General features: G+C 43.4%; 1 protein-coding gene across 5 annotated transcripts in view; it reads right to left on the bottom strand.

The window, feature by feature from the left end:
* The window catches only part of OSBPL5 (oxysterol binding protein like 5), a 183,595-nt gene that overhangs the window by 81,264 nt on the left and 81,127 nt on the right, over nucleotides 1-21,204 (bottom strand). The gene's annotated exons all lie outside the window — the stretch shown is intronic.

Below are 21,204 nucleotides of genomic sequence, written 5' to 3'. Positions count from 1 at the left end.
ACACCCGCACGCAAAGCTGCTGCTCCAGGGGCACATGGCAATGAAACACACCTCCCACATGCTGCCAGCACGCTGTCTACGATCCCAGCTCTTGCTCAGAAAACCAGAGCGACTCTCTAACCATGGTGACTGTGGAAGAAAATCCTGAAAAGAAGCTCAGCGTGATTCAACCCAGCGATATGTCCAAAGAAAGCCAAAATTTCTGCTGAGACATGAAGATCTTTTATTAGATCAGAAATTTCAGCTATCAGAGACGCTGTCACTGCGGGAAAACAGTCCAAACAATAGCCCTGACAGGTATGATCTGCCACTGTTTGTCAGGGGAAGTTTAAACTGCAATGCCCATCAACCATAATTTAATTGTCAGCACTGTTAACAGTTTCATTGCTGATCAAAGCAGCTGGGCAGCACCAAGAAAATTAGAGCCAGTTGCAGCCACTTATCAAAGCGCGCCAGCAATAAATAATCTGCAACTCTGTGACAGACTCTATTCCTGTCACACATAATCTCTCGCAATCTTTCTGTTTCTTTTTAGTGGCTTCTTGGCACATAGAATCACTGTGCAATCAGAAAAAAAAAAAAACAGTTCACTCTTTTCTGTAATTAATCTGTAAGGAATAAAGTAAATCCTTGCAACAGTGGGCTGGTGGTGGTGGAAATCACTCAGTGCATTCTGCACAGGGCTCAGATATACCCAAGTTTGACAAAAAGATTTCTCAGCTGATGTAGCTGAGCACAGTAAAAGCGTAATTTCCTAAGCTGCAGAGAACCTAAACCTGCCATGCAGAGGCAGGTTCGCCAAGCACAGGCGCAGACATCAGGCACACTAGCACAATATTACTGCTTTAGCTTTAAAAATAGTCCGATAGATGTTGCTAGTTACAGCATCCCATAGCGATTGTACGCATATTTCAGTAGGCAAGCATGCTTAATTACAGCCCTGCTTCTTCCCGCATCATTCCGCATCTGGAAAACATCCAGATGTTTTTCCTTCATGGGTTTTCCCGATATTGCTAAATTAAGTAATAAACACAAAATACACACCTCAGCCAAAGCTTGCTCCCAAAGCTATTTGTGTTGCTGCTGTTCTCCGCAGCATGTGCTCTTCCCTGGCCCTCGCACTCTCACAGTGAAGGAAGAGTTTTGCAAATAACATCTATATCTGCTGGCGTCACCAGCAGCAGTGTATCAGCCTGTGTCTTTTTGTATACAGTTTTACAGTGACTTGTCCGGGTTTGTGTCAGATCAGATTCCTCCAAGACATCTGGCATGATGTGACTGAAAACAATATGAACTAAAAAGCTTTGGAAGAACTCCCACTTGTTGCACTGATTTCTCATGAATAACTGATATTCAAAATGATGGAAAATTAAGATGACAGTGATAATAGCAATAAGAAGCCAGCATTTCTGAGGTATTTTATACCTTCAAAGTACTGTGCAAACAAGGATTAAAAAATGTATGCATAAACACCACCTTCTACACTTGACAGTCCATAGTTTGCTGAAGCCGCAGCATCTGCTGAGACATGAAGATCTTTTATTAGATCAGAAATTTCAGCTATCAGAGACACTGTCACTGCGGGAAACTGTTGAAATCCTCGTGGGAGGCAATGCTTATGTGTCAGGCAGCACGAACACCACCAGGATCCTAATGCCACTGCCTTGGAGGAAGTGATACACCCTGCAGGCCCCATGCAAGGAGTGATGCCAAGGCCAGGGGAATGCAGCCCCTCTCCCACGAGGGGCTGGGAGAACCAGGGCACCCAGAGACACTGCCTACGTGTCTTGGGGTAACCAAGCAGGGGCAGAACCAAGTGGGGTGCACACTGTGCGCAGAAAAAAAGTCCAGCCTCATTTAAGAGGGCAGAGAAATCCTGCAGTAAATTCTGGCAGTAAATGACACAAAGAGTGGAAAGTAACTTTTTTTTACTGCATGTACCAGAGTTGGTCTGGGCAGGGGCACAGTAAATCCAGCCAGCGCATTTGGGGTCTCAAAGCCAGTGTTCAGACAAGAGTGTTTCTCTTGCTTTCAGACAGTTATTAAAGGAGCCCTCTGTGGTTGGGTATTATGAGCTGAGAGAAAAAATTGGGATGAATTTGAAGAGAAAGGTTCGCAAGGAACTGGCATTGCAAGGGGTCTGAGGTCTCCATCGAGCCGAGGGGACGCAGGCAGGCTCCTGGCTGGGAAGGACACCCCAAGGCCATGCTAGCTGTGAAGGCACAGGAGATTTTCGAGGGCACATGAGACAAGGAGCTGCCAGGAACATTTTTGTCCAAGAAAAAGATTTAATGGTCTCTGCAGGTCCCTTCCAGCCCTATGTTCCCTTTGGTTCATAATTCCCCCATTTTCATTGCCCAGCGCTGCAAAGGTAAGTCAGTCTTTCAGCACTTGCTCAGGCTGTTTGGCATTTACAGCAATGCCAGTAAATCCAACAGTGCCATGGCCAGTTGCCTCTCAGAGAGGGTGGGGAATTTTTGAACGGGTAGATGCGGAGGCAGCTCTAAGCAACCCCTTCTCTGTATCAAACCACTAAATGTCACAGCAACCTGGAGGCTCTTCACAAATACTTTTGGACTGTGGTCTGCCCTTGGCAGCTACGAGAGTCACTGGCTCCACGCAAGGCATGACGATTCGGAGAGGGGAACTGCCACTGCATCATTTGTGAGCAATGGCACATCTACCTCTGCCATCTCAGCCATGCCAAAACAAGAGAAAATTCTCAAATTTCTTCCCAGAAGGAAGCTATTATACCTCCCTTCTAAGATGTCCTGCCTCTTCCTTACACAGCCTAGTTCAGGATTAATGGCATAACAAAACTCATTTCTGCAAACTGGTATGTGGTTGCTCTCTTGCTAGCTCGTACCGCTTGGCTGGACTTGGGTCAGTGGTGACTTGCTTGGGGTCAGTGCAGACAGGATCAGTCTTAATGCTTCTTGTCCTTAAAAAGACTTGCTTGAAAGTCGTTTTCCATGTGCCTGGTAATCACATTCCTACTGTTTGTTTCTTTGTTTATGCTCCATTTCTGCCAAGCAACAGCTTCCTTCCTGTACTTGGAAAAGCATGACTGGGTCCCCAAGCTTATACCAGGTGATTTTCTTTATAAGTTTGGCTGAACTGTTTGCTTTCCTAAAAAGCAGGCAAAACATCTTGATCTTAAAAAAAAAAAAAAGACAACAGTCAAAATGACCACAATTAAATGCTGTTAGAAAAAGGCCAAGTAGCACACCCAGCTTTGTGTTGCTAAATTAACAATGTAAAACCAGATCTTAGAGCAGACTCCTACACTTAAAATCCCTCCAAATTCTGATGCTTGCAACAAATCAATGGCCTGATCAATTTACAACTAGAAAACAACTGAGCTGGTGCCTGGATTATGCAAGTAGGTTCAGCTCCCCTGCAGCAGCTCCATGGTCCAGTAGCAAAGCTGCTTTCAAAGACACTACAAATTGGGAAGAGCTTGTTAACCTGTCTAGGGAAGTCTCAGCATGCTCCCGCCTCAAAGTCTGCCCTGGCCCTTTTCCTCTGGGCATGACTTACTCAGCCAAAGACAATGCCCAAGTAACATAAAACACAGCTTCTTCCTATGACCGAAGTAGCAAAGGCCCAAAGGCACGTCCCTCTGTGTCTTCTGATTTCCTGGAAAAAAAGGCACACCTTTTTCCTTCAAATCCCCTTGAATCACTGAGCGGAGCGGATGGGCAGCCCTTAACCCTCGTCTGGCCAGGCAGTGGGATGCGGGCATTGCTGGGAGAGACTCCCTACATCCCTGGTCAGCCCTTCAGCCCCAGGAGCCTTCGGCCGTCCCAATGCCAGCCCAGTGCGGAGATGCCATGAGGTCTTCTCCAGCAGCTCTGACAAGGATGGCTTAGCACAACAGAGCCTACCAGGCCTTCCCCTGATTGTCCAGTCTCCACAGTGTATTTCTAGCTCTAAAAAAAACAAACCAAAGCAAACAAACAAACCAGAAACAACTTATTTTTCTTTCTCATTTTAGACCTGGAATCCTCTTGAAATATCACGGAGGTGAAAGAGATCGGGGCTTTGCATTTTTCTGTGGTTGCAGAGTGCAAACACACACGTATTGACACAAAAGAAACGTGCTGGGCTCTACAGTGCTGCTTTTCCATTAAGCAAGATGAGGAGGACATGGAGGAAGAATTGCTTTCTGGTGTACGCCTGGCCACGCTTTCTCACTGCTTCCAGACTCCCCATTAACTGCACATTTTCACAGCTGAACATTTTGGAATGACACAGGCAAGCCCTTGGTTTCTAGTAAGCAGCAGATTAAACCATTTTGTATCCAGAATTTTGATAAAGAAAAAACTTTTGTTCTAAATTGCTGTTCTCAAACAGTCTTACAATATCTTTCATGCTGCACCTTCTCATGCTACTTTCAAACTAAAGCTATTTTTTTAAACAAATATAATTAATTCATCTGTTTTCTTAAACTGATTCCAAGATGCTCTGTAAACAGGGCCAAGTCTTAACTGGCTCCCTATCATGCCATACAAAAAAAAAGTGTAGAAACTAACATTTCAATTTTTCAGAAAATACATGCTTTTACTGCTATAGTTTAAGACAATTCTATAGGTTGCACCAGTGGCTTTACCAATACAGCAGCCAAACCTATTTCCTGTTATTTCCCTAATTCCATACACTCATCTCAAGCCTCTTCTATAATTAAAGTGACTGCTGCAGTTTTTATTTGACATTCAGATATATCAAGACAACCCTAGGTATAAAACAGAGGCTGTAGAAACCAAATAAAATTCTGACAGCAACTTCAGCATTAACAGCATTTCACACAAGAAGTATAATTTATCCTAATTCTCTCATTTAGTCCTATTTCTCTCAGTTGTGTGTGACAACAGCCTGCTTCTGTGGCTTCACTAAAGTCACTCCTGATTTTCACTGGTGACAAGGAAATCAGCGTGCAGACATGGCAGCATGGCACCACGCTGCCAGGTGCTCCCGGCTGCCCCAAGCCCCGGCTGGGAGAAGGAGCTCCTCTGGGAAGGGTCTGTGCTCTTGCACCGAAACCCTCACAGCTTCGCTTCTGAGGAAGCCCTGGGTCAGAGGGAGCAGGCTGGAGATACGCCAGCCCTCCTTTATTATGCTAACAGTTCTACATGCTAAAGAGCATCTTTTGCCTAAATATCACCCTTCTCTGTCTGCAAATTAATAGGGCCACAGGAAGTGTGTTATTGACAGTACTGAGGCATGCTTGCTGCTTTATGCAAAGTACAGCTTTGATGGGATGCTGCTTTTCACCAGCAATGCTGCCGCTGTCATCAATTTAGCTCACGTAAAGAAAGTAATCTTTCTAAATCACAGCACTCTTGTTCCTGAAGCATAATAGAACTAGCAACAGCACCGATCCTATAACCAGGTCTGAAAAGGTGACTGCGGGCTTTTCAGTCCCCTGAAAGAACACAAATTCAGAACCTGGCTGATTTGTAGTGTTGCCTATTATACAACACGGGAACTTCCCTGCCACCACCACTATCAATGCATGTGATGCTTTGCTATTTCGCTACAGACCTCACTTTCAGAAGATCTTCCTGCCTTCACAGGGGCTCCACTGTACCTAAGCAGTAAAATACCGTAGTAACAGGGTAGAAAAGTGAGAAAATGCAAGGCGTTATGCACTAGCAGCAATGAAAGGATCAGATTAGAGAGGTACCATTTTGGAGATTCACAGACAGACACTGGAAGATACCTTTTTAAAAAAAAAAAGAGAGTGAAAGAATTACAGCCAGTATTTCTTGCAGTTCAAAGAAACCAGGATCCCAGGAGTCAGAGAGACATGCAAGGACAGCCAGCCAGAAAAGCATCTGAAAATAAAAGCTATTAGAAAATAATAGACAAGCCTCAAATGGCAGCAATGGGGGAGAACTAAGAGCAGCAAGAATATGTTCACCACCCATCCCTGTAGGCAAATTACTCTTCTCAGGATGTATTTGGCTAACAGGCTAATCTTAGAAATATCTTTTTTACATTCTCTGTGCCTGTTTCTGGGAACACAGCTATGAGAAATAAGACTGCTACAAAGTATGGGTAGGTCTGGGCCTTTGGGCCCTAGTTTAGGAGAAAACATAAACCATTTTCCAAATATGTGATTAGGTCCCATGATACAGGAAGAAGCAAGAAGATAGCTAATGTGTGTTTATAAATCTTGCCACATCTGATGGCTGCTTCCAAACTCTCCATTAACAACTTGGTGCGTGTCCAGTAACAGGAGGTTTTCCAGGGCTAAGACACTGAGGAAATACCGCTGTGTGAAACGTGCACTATTGTAATGGTATTCCCAAATGACACGATGTAGTCAAGACAGGATTTGTGCTTGCCACCCAGTTAGTCTGAATCACTGCCATGCTGCCAATAAATGACAGTGCTTTGGGTTTGGGGGATTGTTCTTTTTCCTCAGTTTAATAAACAAAAGTTGGAAGAAGTCTTTTTCTTGAAGGCAGACTGCAAATCTGCAGAGGAGAAGAAAAGAATAGGAGAGAGTTTGTCTTTGAAAAGTAAAAGCCACCACAGAACTGTGAACCAAGATGCAGTTTAATGTGCACAAAAACCAGCAAAGCTCTTTAGCCAAACTGGAAAGCACCGAGAATCCAGCGACGCACCCTGCAAGGACTCACACACACACAGAAACCTCTGCAGCACCCAGTCTCGTCTTGAGGAATAATGGCAGTGTGGTTCATTTGCAGCAAGAGCAGGAATGTGCTGCCAGAGCAACGCTGCCCTACAAAGATCAGCCCCACATTGGGGGCAAACAGAGGAAAAGTAGATGCGCAAAAGTCCAACTACCACCAGCAGAAAAGAGACGAGGAGGACTGGCAGCCCCAAGAGCGGCCGGGTTGACAACCAGAGGAAAATGGCCATGGCTAGGCGAGTTCAGTGAGCCATGGGCAAATGGGTCACTAAACCAGGCAAACTGAGTGCCCAGCCTGTTGAAAATCAGGGAAGAGTCTACTAGGACTTGTTTCAGAGCCCACTGCTCCCCAGCGCAGAGCGAAGGCAGGACAAGCGCCCTCCTCTGCTCCCAGCAGCTATAGAGCACAACAGGAGGTTTAGATTGAAAAACTCTATATGGTGAAACATGTGCAGACTGCTACAGGGCAAAGTAAACTTTCTAAACACATCATTAGCTATCATTATTATGTGCAATCCTGAACCGTTTGTTGTAACTTTAGTTACTAAAACAGGTAGGAAAAAAATCACCCCTTAGTTTTATACATACTGTGAGAAAAAGTCAGCAAAAGGGACAAAGAGGAAATTGTTTTCCCTTGTGGCTTAACACACAAGAGCTGAACTCCAACGGACTTCTGCAATTAAGAAGGGAGAATGAAAAAGTGTTGTTTATTAAATAGTGACCTTGCCTTCTCAGCAGTATCAGCCTGCTTCCATGAAACAGCACGTCTCCCCATTTTTGGAAGGGTTTTGTTCTGAATTCAATCACTTATTTGCAAAAATGGTAACTGCATCCACAGCTTTGGTCCATTTTCAGATTCACACTTAGTGCTTGGTGCCAACACATTTTGTTCTAAGTACTTCTTTATAGTAGCATACCACAGAGGACTTCTGATAAGAAACAGGGCCACTGAAGATGAAATGGCACAAAAAAGTCTTTTCTTGGTGTCCTGGTTTCGGCTGGGATAGAGTTAATTTTCTTCCTATTAGCTGTGCTGTGTTTTGGATTTAGGATGAGAACAAAGTTGATAACACACCGATGTTTTAGTTTTCGCTAGGTAGTGCTTACACTAGTCAAGGACTTTTCAGCTTCCCATGCTCTACCGACTGAGAAGGCTGCAGGTGCACAAGAAGCTGGGAGGGGGCACAGCCAGGACAGCTGACCCAAACTGGCCAAGGGATATTCCATACCATGTGACGTCATGCTCAATACATAAACTGGGGGAAAGCTGGCCGGGGGGCCGCTGCTCGGGGACTGGTTGGGTATCGATCAGCAGGTGGTGAACAATTACATTGTGCATCACTTGCTTTGTACATTCTTTTATTATTATTTTATTTCAATTATTAAACTGTTCTTATCTCAACCCACGAGTTTTCTCACTTTTACTCTTCCGATTCTCTCCCCCATCCCATGGGGTGGCGGGAGTGAGCGAGCAGCTGTGTGGTGCTCAGTTGCCAACTGAGGTTAAACCACGACACTTGGTAAGATTTATTCAGATTTAACAAATTCCAGCAAAAGACAAATTTATCCAAACCTTCAGAAACGCAGCTTTCAAATATTCAAAAGCTTGTGGTTTTGTATCAGAGAGCTCGGTAGACTGAAGTAATTTTGATGCCTCCTAACATGACTGATATTACTTTATACAATAAAAACCACATACTTCAGACTATGCCAATAACTTGTGCAATGGTCAGTTTTTTCAGCACAGCCAGTGGTGACTAGTTGAATGTACTGGGCACTTACAGTTAATGCAAATTAAGCCTAATGAGCAGTTTAATGTAACTGCTTAAAGATGAGTTTATTGTCTGGAGCTACATGAGGATACAGTGTTTCATTAAACTAGGAAGGAAGGAAGACCCATAAAAAGTAAACAATCTTATTTCTTCCAACACTTGTTTTCATTATAGCCTTTTACACAGACAAACATCGTGTATTGTAGCTTAAAATGAAGCCAGAACCATGGAACTGCATACAAGATGTCAGCTTCTTTTGAATCCAACTATAAGCAACCAGAGTTGGAAACAGCTTGTTCTGCTCCCTGTTCATGAACCCTTTTGCTTTAATGCTTTCAGATATGCAAGGTTTTGCTTTTAAAACAGCTCCCAAAAAGAAAAAGATGTTATAGGAATGGTAAGAAAGCCAATAACGGAGCCAGATGCAGTGAGAAACAACAGAGAGAGTCAAAAACCTCAGTAAAGGTCACTTTAAAGACCATTATCTCTGCTGGTAAAGAACATACCAGGCATGTGGAGCCAGATCCACAGCTGGTGAACTGACTTTGATGCAAGTGAGGCTATTTACACGATGTCTCTTTATGTTTAGCAGAGAGCAGGATCTCTGTTTAAGAGAGGACAACCGTGAGGCTCCAGGCTGTCTTTGAAGAGCTAACATACAGTTTCATGCTACAGATAGCTGGGTATCGTGCTTCATTGGCTTCTGGTTTTAAACTGTACTCCCATGGCTAAGCAGAGCGGCTGCACAGCAAGGAGGGAATGACTCGCAACCCAAGAGAACCGCCAGTGCCTACACACCAGCCAGGAGAGCTCTGTACGTGCCGGAGGCTCAGGAGTATAACATGTGGCAACTAACTCTGACAGAGTGAAGACAGTTGGGCTTGAACCCTGTGATTTAGAAAATAGCCTTTCCCTCGAAAGGGTGGATGCCCAAAGGAAGGACCTCTGACCACAAGTCTGCTCTCCACATCAAAGGGCACGTTTCTAAATCTAAAGCAAGCAAGAGTGCTCGGAAGAAGTGTTTCTGACAGAACATGCCATTTTTAAAATGGCAACGTAACATGTTTGCCAAATGATTTTTTTCCCTGAAACCACGCCTGTTAGTCTTTTCTGCCAAGAAAATCCATTTCTGCAGCTGTGCCATCAGTGACTCAGAGATTCCTTGGTGCTGAGTCCCCAGATTTGTCTCATCAGTGGCCGGGTGGCAGCATGGGCAAGACAGGCAGATCAGCTCAAGAGGGCGGCGAACCAGGACTGACACTTTCATCTGAGCCAGATCGGCTTCTGGAGTATTTTTTCTTGTATTAAACAGAGTGAATACATCAGTGAATGCAAAAACAGATTGTGAGCTGTGATCCCATAGCTGGAACATGGCGGTGGAGGAAGGACAACACAAATGCTCCTTCTCTGCATTGATCAGCAGGTAACCACAACAAGTGAAGACAAGACCGGTGTAGTCCTCATGCCTGCTGCTCCTGGCATTTTATGGCTTTTCCAAGTGGACTGAGTTCACAGACTGCCATTATTCAGTTTAGGGTCTGACAACAGGAGAAACGGTACAAGCAGTGTGCTTCCCTGTGGGGACAGGCAAGAAGGTGGCTAACTGAGGACCTGCTGGTGGAAATCAATCAAGAAATAAAACAAGCGAAGGGTACATTTAATCCCTTGAAATCTGGCTTCAAATCTTGAGTTCACAGCTGGTGAACCCCAGGTCAGGATTTCCAGAGATGGTAAATGGGCCTGGGATAGCTAAACGTGGCGTAGGAGGGCCACATCCACATTACAAGCTTAGGACCAGAGCATGAGAATCGCTGCTTTGCAGGACCATGGCATTGAGGTGGTGCTTGGGGAAAGCCAAACCTGCAAAAAGCACCAGCGAACGGGGCTGAAAAGCATTCAGTGCTGCCTATACCCAACCCGCCCAGATCTGCAGGCTGGACCAGTTGGGCTCACACCATCAGACTCCTCACAGTCGAGGCCTTCGTCTCCCTCCTGAGGACTCTGGGTAACAGCTGACACTGACAGCACAATGGAGGTGTTACAATGTGCATGAAGTTGGACAAAAAAGTAGGAAGAGACTTGCTTAGATCTCTGTGTGATAACATCCACCATACCCTAATGGTTCAGTGACAGAACGATCCAATATAATTAAATACAAGCTCTCCACATTGCACACACAATACATACATGTATATACACACATGCACACCAATACATATATATGCGTACACACATGTATGGATTCAACACAATACTCATATCCTCACAGAAAGGCAGCAAAATCTACCCACAATATTATGCTGCAGTGATGATAACTTAACTGATTGTTATTTCAAGACACTGTCACTGGAAAAGATTTATATCCCTATCACTATGCCTGCCCATGCAATTAGTCTGTCTTTGAGCCAAATGATATTAATGGACAATGAATGGAAAATTTATATTAAAAAAAAAAAAAGTCATTCACAGGAAAAAAAAAAATTATCTATGTAGATACATTACCTATAACAAAAGAGAAAGCTCAAGACTGAGAAAGTTTAGTGCTATAGTTCTATGCATAAAAAGCATCAGAAAATTCCAATTACTGCCTCTCAACTCTTGCATATGAAAATTTTCTGCTTGTAAACAAAAAAGATCACTGCAATTTAATCAGCAAGGTAATAGTACAGATTAGCTTATGGTGTGTGGAGAGGCATAGTTAAGCTTATGAACATGCATTAAAAGTACCTTTGAAGTGATAGAATCAAACCAGAAAAATCAATCATGACTGCAAAAATTTATCCTTCACAAGAGCTTAACGTCAATTGGTAGGTTGCTCCAGGAAACTAAAATAGGCAATTCCTCTATCACGTGCCTCTCTAGATGGACAAGCACTACTGAGACACGAAGGAACTGCAGGCACCTTCTGGTGGCCCATAAGAAGTTCTGCATCCAGGCTGGGCCCAGTCATGCACACTGCAAAGGAAACAAAGCAAAAGTGAACATGCAGTCTCCTGCACCTTCCCAGAGGAGCACTCCAATGAAGCTACTCAGCATGACTGAGGATTTGACCCCAAACTCTGACTGCTCTGTATTGCGCTGCACAGGCTATAAATGAAATATTTTTGCATTCATTTCATAGGAATTATGTTACAAAAATTAAATATATCAGAACTGTGAAAAGCACTAGGTGTTCATTCTCCCTAAGGAGAACAATAGCTAAATTTCTGCTGGGTCAAACAGCAGGTTGCTGTTAATACTGCAGTCTCCATCTGGGAGCACTGCACAATAACCTTCCAGTCACTCAGCTGGCAAAAGCTCCTCTTTGATCCTGAGTCACCAGTGAGCTATGGCAAGGCATTGAAAAGCAGTATCTGGTCTTAAATTAATTCACTGCTTGGATTTTCATGATGAGAAAAGGGCTTCCCTCTTCTTCCCTCAACTCACCTCACAGTCCTTACATGACATTCACACAAAACAGAGCTCCGGCTTCAGAAAAATACATCTTCTTGGCACCTCACCAACTCTGTGCACTGAGCTGACTTTTACCAAAGCAAAAGAAAATTTCACAGCAACTTTCCTTGATCAAACCACTCAGCTCAATCGAACAATGCAGGAGCTAACAAACCCAGGCATCTTCAAAGCAAATAAAATTGTGGGTAATTATATTACAGATATACTCACACAGGTAGGTGGAACACGTGACAGCCTGCCACAAGTGTTTGCTGACGAACATACCAAGTCAGTAAGTTTCAAACATCTAAACTGGGCATTGGGCATGGCAATAACCCATCCTGGAGCTGACACTTCCTGCTGTCCTCACACCAAACAACAGCCCAGGTCCTGCCCTAAGCAGTCACTTACCGGTTCCTCTACACAGCGCCCTAAAGTGGTCTGAGAGCAGAGCAAGTATCCTGTATAAATGCCCACAACAGCTTTTACAGCACATTGAAGTGATTAACAATATAACTTTGCAAAAAAGTAACATCTTTGCATATATTGTCCTAAATGTATCTATTACTAACCTATTACTATGCAGTACAAAAGTAAGGATTTGAATGAAATGAACTCCTGCAACACTCCCCAGATTTCTTCCCAGCATGATAGTATTGGTGTTTCCAGAAATAACGTGAAGTAAAAAATGAAACCAAACACTTTGCTTTAACTTTCTAATACAAGGAAAAAATCTCTCCCACTTCTGCTTCTCTCACAGCTTCATTCTGAGCACTTCAGCTTTGTTTGCTCCAGAACATTTTAAGTGTAACCACACCTGGGAAGGGTCAGCTGGTGTACTCAGCACTGATGCTGAATATCCAGATGGCCATACACATGCAGCACCTTGTCATACAGATCTGATGGTTTTGTGGATGTAACACGGGATTGGAAGTTAAAAATAAAAACCCAAATCCCACACCTTCTGCATTTCTGTTTTCTAGTCCATGTTTAACTGTACAAACATTTAGGGCGGGGACTTTCACTCTTCCTGTTGGGCAATACAATGAATGCATTGGGTTTCTGATCTCATGAGAAGTCTTGATGTACTGTCAGACTTGTTCACAAGGGGTGTTACTCCAAAAATGAGAACCCTGTGCAGATGCCTTTAATTTGGAAGGACGCCTTTTTTGAAGATGTGTTCACCACCTAAATGACCAGCCAGGTAGTGATTCCTTGCAATCATTTTCCAAATGTGGTGGGCTTTCCAAGCAAAGAAAAGCTAAGTTGTGCCAGCAGCTCAGCTCTTTATTTCCCGGCTTTTTTCCTCCTACCTGAAACCGTTACACGCCACACAACATAAGGCATTACCAACAGCCCCTTCTTTACACTCACCCTACTCCTTGGCAGCAAACCACATACATCCCCAGCTCTCAGGCTGCTCCGTTCACAAATAAAAGTATAAATCTCAGACTGAAAAGAGAAAAACCTTTAAACTGGAAAAAGAGTTGAAACTATTAGCAGGTGGAATAGAGTGGACTCAGGATGCATCTTATGCCTGGAGGAATAGCATTAACAAGAAGACTGATGGAAAACAAGCAGCAGCCCAAATCCTGCCCTGCTTTTCTTCTCTGGCTCTCTGTTCTGCAAATCCCCGACAAGCAACTCTAGCAGCAGGGGAACTAAGGAGCAAAAAGACTATTGCCCCAGCCTGCAGAGAGACCACAGTATCAACAAAAATGATACCCAGGCTTTCCAAGCAGACATCTGCTAGGACCAGACTAGGACCTGGGAAGATAAGCAGTACTAACACACATACACTGAGAATAAACCCAGTTATACACCAGAACACAGGAGCCTAATTTTTATAATAGCTAATGGCAAATTCAACCCCAGAGTAGTTACAGCAGCTTTCTGGTTGCCGTAAATCATGCCCCACCTGCAGCAGACTCCAGACAACCCTGTACCCAGTAGGTAAGTATTCTAGCAGCGCTCTCCTCTTTCAAGAGGATCCTTGTTACTGGTATTTGTATTGCCCAACTTCTGGTAACCAATTATGGCTCCTAAATTAGGAAATTAGTGTCTCTGCTTTTTTTTTTTAGTGGAAGAAGAGAGGCTCCTGCCAAGAGAGATTCAAAGCAGCAGCCTCTCTTAGCAGGACACTAGTATCCCTACACTCTTAGGGCAGACATTTAAGTCAGATACCTAAAGGCAGCAAGTGAAAACACGCACTGAAGCTCCTTTCCACTCCCCTCACATATATCCTTTTTTGGGAAGGGAGCACTACTTTTGGCTACACAATTTTGGCTCCTAAATGGCTATTTAAAGTACCCTCGTACCTTTCTACCACTGCAGTACCCATGCAGGGATGCACTTAGGTCAAGGCTGCGTTATTCTCTCCCCCAAGACTGGCTGCAGCTGCATGTGGCAGCCTCATGCACAAATGGAAATACTGAGGGGCACGGGGAGAATTCCAAGTTTGGAGGTTTTCAAGATTTGCAACTTGTGACTTGGAGCAGAATTTGGAGCAGCAGGCAAGATTGTAATGTTTGAGAAATGCCACTTCAGTGACTCGATACATGCCATGCAGCATAAATGCAAGATGCAATCCAAGAGTGTTACCACTGTGTCTCTCTGTGGCTATACAGCACTTGGCTGTGCTTGCTGCCTTTACCCTCAGCAGTACAACCAAAACCAACCCTGAACACCAGCAGATCATGATGCAGATGCAGCTGCCCCAGAAGACTTCCATTTGGTAGGTACACAGCAACAAACACCAGCTGATATGCTTTCCCCACAAACACTTCCTTCAAACAGGGTGATCTCTGCTCTGTTCCACAACAGCTGCCAATACCCACACAAAACTACAAGGACACTCAGCAGAGCACAGCCCATTTGTTGGGCTTTCTGAAGCTGTATCACTCACTGTTGTCCTTAATCTACTGCACCTGGCAGGGAGGGCCAATTAACTATAGTTACAGTGCCTTTTTGATAAGGGGCTGCAAGAGAAAGCAAATTACCACTTAAGGCAACATTCATTATGTAGAAGTGAGAGACAGGTAAGAAAATTATGTGAAATGGTTATTAACTCATGATTGTGTTATCCTTCCATCCCAGGCTGAAAGAGATCTCAAAAAAGTCCTATAATGCATTTCTTCCCCATACCTCTGGCCAAAGCAAGACTGAGTGTACTCAGGTCATGCCTGGCACATATTTCTCCAGGATGCTCTTAAGACCTCCAGTGATGAAGACTGCACAGCTTTTCCTCCACAGCCTCTTCCAATGATTTTTCATCTCTACAGTTACACGGTTTTTCTAAATGCTTCATCCGACTCATTTATTTACATTGAGAATGAGTACGCCATGGGCAGAGGTAGACAAACTTATTAACATCACTACAATGGCTTATAATGAAAGTTACCCAAGACTTCCCAGTAGAGGACTTCTACTCAACTGAATTTCAACTATTTGTGTTGAAATTCAGCATCTCAGTCACCTGCCTTAAGGCTGGTTTAAAGGATATTTCAACCAGAGATAATCAGTTATTTCTATGAATGAGTAGAGATATGGTGAATTTTGCACGCTAGCCAGAGACTTTCCCTTTGAAAACTTTAGTACTGAAACCCTCCCCTGACACACACCACCATTCCAACTTGGAAGCAGGAACTTATAAATACAGCCTAGCACTGCTGCTATGAAAAAGTACCAAAATTTGCCCAAGCTGTGTGTTTTCATTTCAGCCTTCCATCCCACCGCTGTAGGGGCTCAGGAGTTAACTGCTGGTGCAGCCACTTCACAGGTGAAGGAAGGTAAAAATCAATGGCAGCTGGACCTAGCTCACATGGCAGCAGACCCAAAACAAGCCACAAACAGCTCAGAAACAGACACAGGTTGGACAAGGGACATATCTTCCACGCTGAGCCTTTCCAGCTATCAACCTGGAGCCTGGCCTTGGCACACTGAAAGCTGGAGGTGTACTGAGAACCTACAGTAGAGTAAGATAGAGGGGAAGATGCAACTAGAACTAAGTCTCCGAGAACACAGTCTAGGACCTGATGCTATTCACTCTGAGCTCGGTGGCAAACCCCGTAATAATCTCAGTGGAGCAGAAGCTGGTCCCTAGTACTTTACTCACGATCTGCCCTTCCACCTCTCCTGTGATCCCTCCAGTTCAAAGATGAGGTACACCAGCAAGGCAAGGCAGCAAAAAAGTGTATGCCCCTGGTTTGAGTATGGTAATCTGTCTGCAAATAAATGGAGTACTGCAGTCCTGAGTGCTGTCATGTCTCTCTCTTCATGGGTATAAAGTTTGTTAAATGAATAGATCAATCAAGCTGAAGGCATGATACACTCCAATCTGCAGCTGTAAACTCAATCTCACAGAGAGTTTGTGAGAGTTGTGCCTGATGTACCACATTAAGTCCCGCTCTAATTATCTTTTCCCATTGCTTTCCATCACAATGTATAGAATGGACTCTCAGGGCAAGCTGCCCGGAGGGTCATTCCACACAAGCAGTGAGCTTTTCACAGCTGGAGCATGGGAAGGGGCATGAATCACATCAGCATTTTTCAAAGGGATCACTTAGGAAGAAGTTCTCAATTTGCAGTCGCTCAGTGAAAGGGAAACAAATAAAACCTTAAATGGGCTAGCAGCAGCTTTGGGGACAGATAACAAGATTTGGGAAAAAAACCCCTTTGATCTCTTATGGTGTAATTAACCATAATATAACAACATACAAGCAAAGGCAGGAAGATAAGCAAGGGCAGAACCCCTACAGAAACCCAGTGCCTGGAGATACCGTCATCTATCTTGCCTATATGAAATGCTGTGTGACAGTTTGCACCTTAGGGGGGTTCTAGCAAAGATACAGCATTTCAAGAGGGCATAGAGCAATGATTTTATTAAACTTGGACTAATCTCCAAATCTTTTCTACATTCCTGGTTTTACACTGATGAGTAACTTCATCTCTATGATCATTCCTCTTGGTTCCATCTACACCTATATCTAACACATTATTTATGTATATAGGTCTCTGCATATATTAAGTTCTCTTTTTTCACTTCGCTCCTGCAGGAATAATAATAAATAGGAAAAGAATCCTATTCAGACTGTGTCCGAGACAAAGGAGGGAGTCCCCTCAGTCTGTCTTTCAAACTAAAACTCCCCCAAGTTCAAAAAATGAAAAGCCTCAAGTGCTTTCCTGCCTAACAGACCTATTCACACCAGTGAAATTACTCAAGTGTGCAAATGTTTGCAAAAGAGGGGCCTGTCACTGTAAGCTTCCCACACACATCTGATTACAAAGCATAAGCCAATGAGTGCATCTATTTGACAGCTCTCACATGCACATAACAGCACATCCAGGGGTATTTGAATGTGTGAGGGCTGAAATAAGCACAGCTGTGTTTGGACTCTGCTATGTGCATGTTCCCTTTCAGACCCTGCAGGATTCAAACCTCTGCCATCTGGAACAGCATTGCCAATGTGTAAAGAGCAAGAACGTTGCTGCACTACTGGGGATGTAGCTCTCATTTAAAACTCGCATCTCTAGGACAACTTTCTACAGACAGTTCTAGGTGCCTGTCCTTGCTGAAGGCCATGTAAACTTTTACAGACAAGTTTTCTGTATTACTCAAATTTCTAAACACAAAAATGGGGAAAAGCATCATTTGGTCACTTCAAAAACCCCCAAATTATCAAACATTTATTTTACCATGTTTTCTCCAATTCAAAAATTATTTGTGTGAGCAAGCATGTGAAAAGCTGAAAGAGGAGCTTTTTGGTTCTAATCATTGCAGTGTCACTTTATTGCCGCAGAAAAACCTTTATTGGAATCTGTCATATCTTTGTAAGGAAATGGACTTAATCGTGTAGAAGGCCCTCTTACGGTTTTCAACTCTTTTAGCATATGCTCCCAATTATAGCACTGGCATTTTGATAACAGCCAGATATTCAAGCTCTCAGTTTCATAAACAAGCATCTTGTCAGCTTGGAACTACACAGAGAGGAAGCTGCAAAACCAAAACTACGCTCTGCACTATGCTATTTTTAAGACAAGCAAATCAGAACCCACCACTTCTTCATGAGGAGAATTTCTCCAGTTTCGGAAGACACCATGACTGACCAGAGGGAAACACCTCTTACAGTGAAGCACAGGGCTATTTTCTGCGATTTTAACAGACTTCGGCAAACATGGATTCTACCTCTAACATACATTATGAAAGCTGGCCTTTAAAATGAATACGTGAGACAAAAAATATGCAAAAATTATGCAAAGTAGCAATTTTTCATAAACAGCTGTTAGGTAGGTATTTATTCAAAAATACCCCAAACTAGCAGGCATTCCCCAAATGCACCAACAGCTCTGAATGTATAGCAAAGTGAGAGCTCACAGATGAAAAGGTTGGCATTTCAGAAAATAAGCTGACTTTCCCCCGGCTTTGCCTCCCATAGAATGACTAAGCTAAACAAACAGTATCTGTGTGCTGCCAATGTGAAAAATCACTGCAAAAGGTACTGCTGGTTTATACACAATGGCTCATCCAGAACGGTAACAAGGAAAAGTTTAGGCTTTTGTTTTCAATGTACTGCCTGAGACAGAGGTTCCTGGCAATGGTGGAAGGTATTGAGAGAAAAAGGGGAGCTGAAATGAAAGTTAATCTACTTCATAATGTGGTTGGGGTTTTTTTCCCTCTTGCAAGCAGTTATGATTGCTGTAAAGCAGAAAGAGCCCTAAAAATTAAATGGCAATATATATCCAAGGGCTGTGACTAACACACAGCAATGCCAGTTTGGCAGGACCAGCCCAGAAAAGCTTCCTTGGACTTCTCTGGCTTTCAAACCACTTTTCTAGGGCAGTAGCACACAGTGACACCTAACCAAGAAGCTCAATCCAGAACACAAGTTGGCTGACCACACGGACTAATTTCATAAGTAGGTACCACGTAGGTACTTTGTACGGTAAATGAGATCCCAGGTCTTGTACCCTTTGGTACCTTGAGTCAGGCCTAAGGAGATTTACCAAACAGATGAAAACATTAGATTGCCTTTGTGTTTCAAATGACCAAGAAAACCTCTGCTGGGACCAGTGCAAGCAATGTTATTTGCTAACAAAAACCCACTATCAGCTGACCTGGTGACTAGGAGTGGTTTTGCTGCCATACAGCTGGGAAAATTAGTCTGTGAACTGACAAAGACAAGAGGGAAATCTGCAACACCAGAAGTCAGCAGCAGTATATGGTTCATATTACGTTCTAGAACAGTTGTAGTATGTTCAAAAATCCCAATATACTTCAAAGGTAAGTTTCAGTCCAGGATTTCTACATTTCTATCACAACCACCATTATAAGGATAGTCTCTGGCTACGGAGCTCTCCAGGTGACTAACTGATTTTATGAATCAGTTATCTTCAGCAGTCTGACATGGCTCTTCAGATGTATTTGGCTGCAAGATGTGATTGTTCCCTCCCTGCTGTCACCCCCCAAGTCTCCTGATTATATTTTCTGCTTTCTGTCCCATTAACCTCCTGCTGCCCATGTTATATCAGGTCCAGTCTATGACATGAAACTCCCTGTGGCAATAGCTCTGACTGCATCTCTCAGGTACAGACTGCAATTTCTCTGCAGGACAGTCATCAGTAAAAGTTATGACACCAATTACTGTGCAGTCATACTCACATTGCATTAAAAACCCATGGCTTGTGGAAGTCTTAAAAATGCCTGCTACTGCAGACGACTTGCTTTCTGTATTTTCCCATTAGCAACACATGAAAATGATTAAATAGACCCCTTTTGGTGCCCTGCTTGCTTCGTGACTGCAAGCATATTCTTCCCAGTCGATGATGTGGCTTTTTGATTCGGTTTGGATGAAGTGCAAAGGGAAGGAGTCATTCACTCAGAATAGCAGAATATTTGTTTCACGTGACTCATGCTGAACTGAAGGCAACTTCATTTTGGTCCTGCATCAGGACCAACTCTCCGCTTGCTAACAGCAATGAACTGGCAGTATTCTGGGATTGCTGTTTTCTACATGTTCATTCAGTATGTCCTGCAAAAAAAAGTCTAATGCTGTAAGCCCATCAGCTTTGCTGCAATAGAAAGGCAAACTAATAAGAGAATGCACCAACAATCTCACGGAGTCCATTCCCAAGGCACATAATGAGAGGACAGTCAAACCAGTGATCTTCCCAGAGATATTAAAATTATATTTGACAATTTTCACTAGCCTGAAATTGTTTGCATCTAATAACCAACTGCACATTCGCCTAGCTCCAAGGCAGTGCTCCCAACTCTAACCTTTCCTCCTGCCCCCTCTGACACACAGCTCTTTCAAAGACATGCAAATATAAAATAAGCTAATTGAAGTATATTGCATCTCTTCCCTTTTCTCATATATAAACATATAAATACATATACATATGTATATGTATATACACATATATAGAAGAGGACATGAAGAGAGATACTAACACATATTCATGCTCAAAAAGGTATTTTGTCCCACAGCATCTGTTTGTTTTCAAGGTAGCTATGAGTACGCATCCTCAGGACCTGTGACTATCAGCTTTAATGAGCCAGACCTTCAGCTCACACCATTCCGAGCGGCTCAAAATGCCTGGCTCCTACAGAACTGCCCTCCAATGACACCAGCTGAGCAGTTTTAAGCACCTTATAGAAGCTTACAGAGCGAGATGTCAAATAATTTTCAACTGCGGTTTGGTCTGTCTTCTACATCTCCCACTGAAATTCTCGTTTTGGAGGAGTTAGGCTGAATTCAGTCATCCAAGGACCTGATCTATCTACACACATTCCAAGAGATGGGTTACATTCCAGATGAGCAGAACTGACAATGAAAAACCTGATTTGCTGACTACTTGCACTTATTTTATGACAGGTTTTGTTCATTAAATCCAGAAACAGTGGGCAAAGTAAATGCATTTGAGTAGATGCTTTTGCAACGGCCACATCAATTGACAGAACTTTATACAATACCACATCTGTAGCACTGTAGAGCACCTCAGACTCTTAATTTGTAAATGATTTATGCTCTCATTTTGCAAAGACTGATGGATAGTTTCAGTGCAGGACACCTGCATGAAGAGTGCCCTCAAAAGGAGCAGGAAAATATGCGTGCACTCATCAACAAATGCAGAGATGCTCAAAGTAGCAGGACTCTAAAATTGGCAAAAAAATTTAAAGCGCGTCATCTTTGCCCATTCGGCAGAAGCCAAAGCAATGCTGCAACCACCAAGAGACAGCTGCCTATTAGGCTGTGACCAGAAATATCTTCTGCTAAAGCTTGAAATGCACTGTTTATATTTATCTTTGGCTGAAATTCATCTTCTCTCCCATAGCTCGCA

This window comes from Aptenodytes patagonicus, chromosome 7 (genome assembly GCF_965638725.1).
Source record: "Aptenodytes patagonicus chromosome 7, bAptPat1.pri.cur, whole genome shotgun sequence".
Lineage (NCBI taxonomy): Eukaryota > Metazoa > Chordata > Aves > Sphenisciformes > Spheniscidae > Aptenodytes > Aptenodytes patagonicus.
Note: the sequence above shows the minus strand (reverse complement) of the source record. Positions and strands in the feature narration are given on the sequence as shown.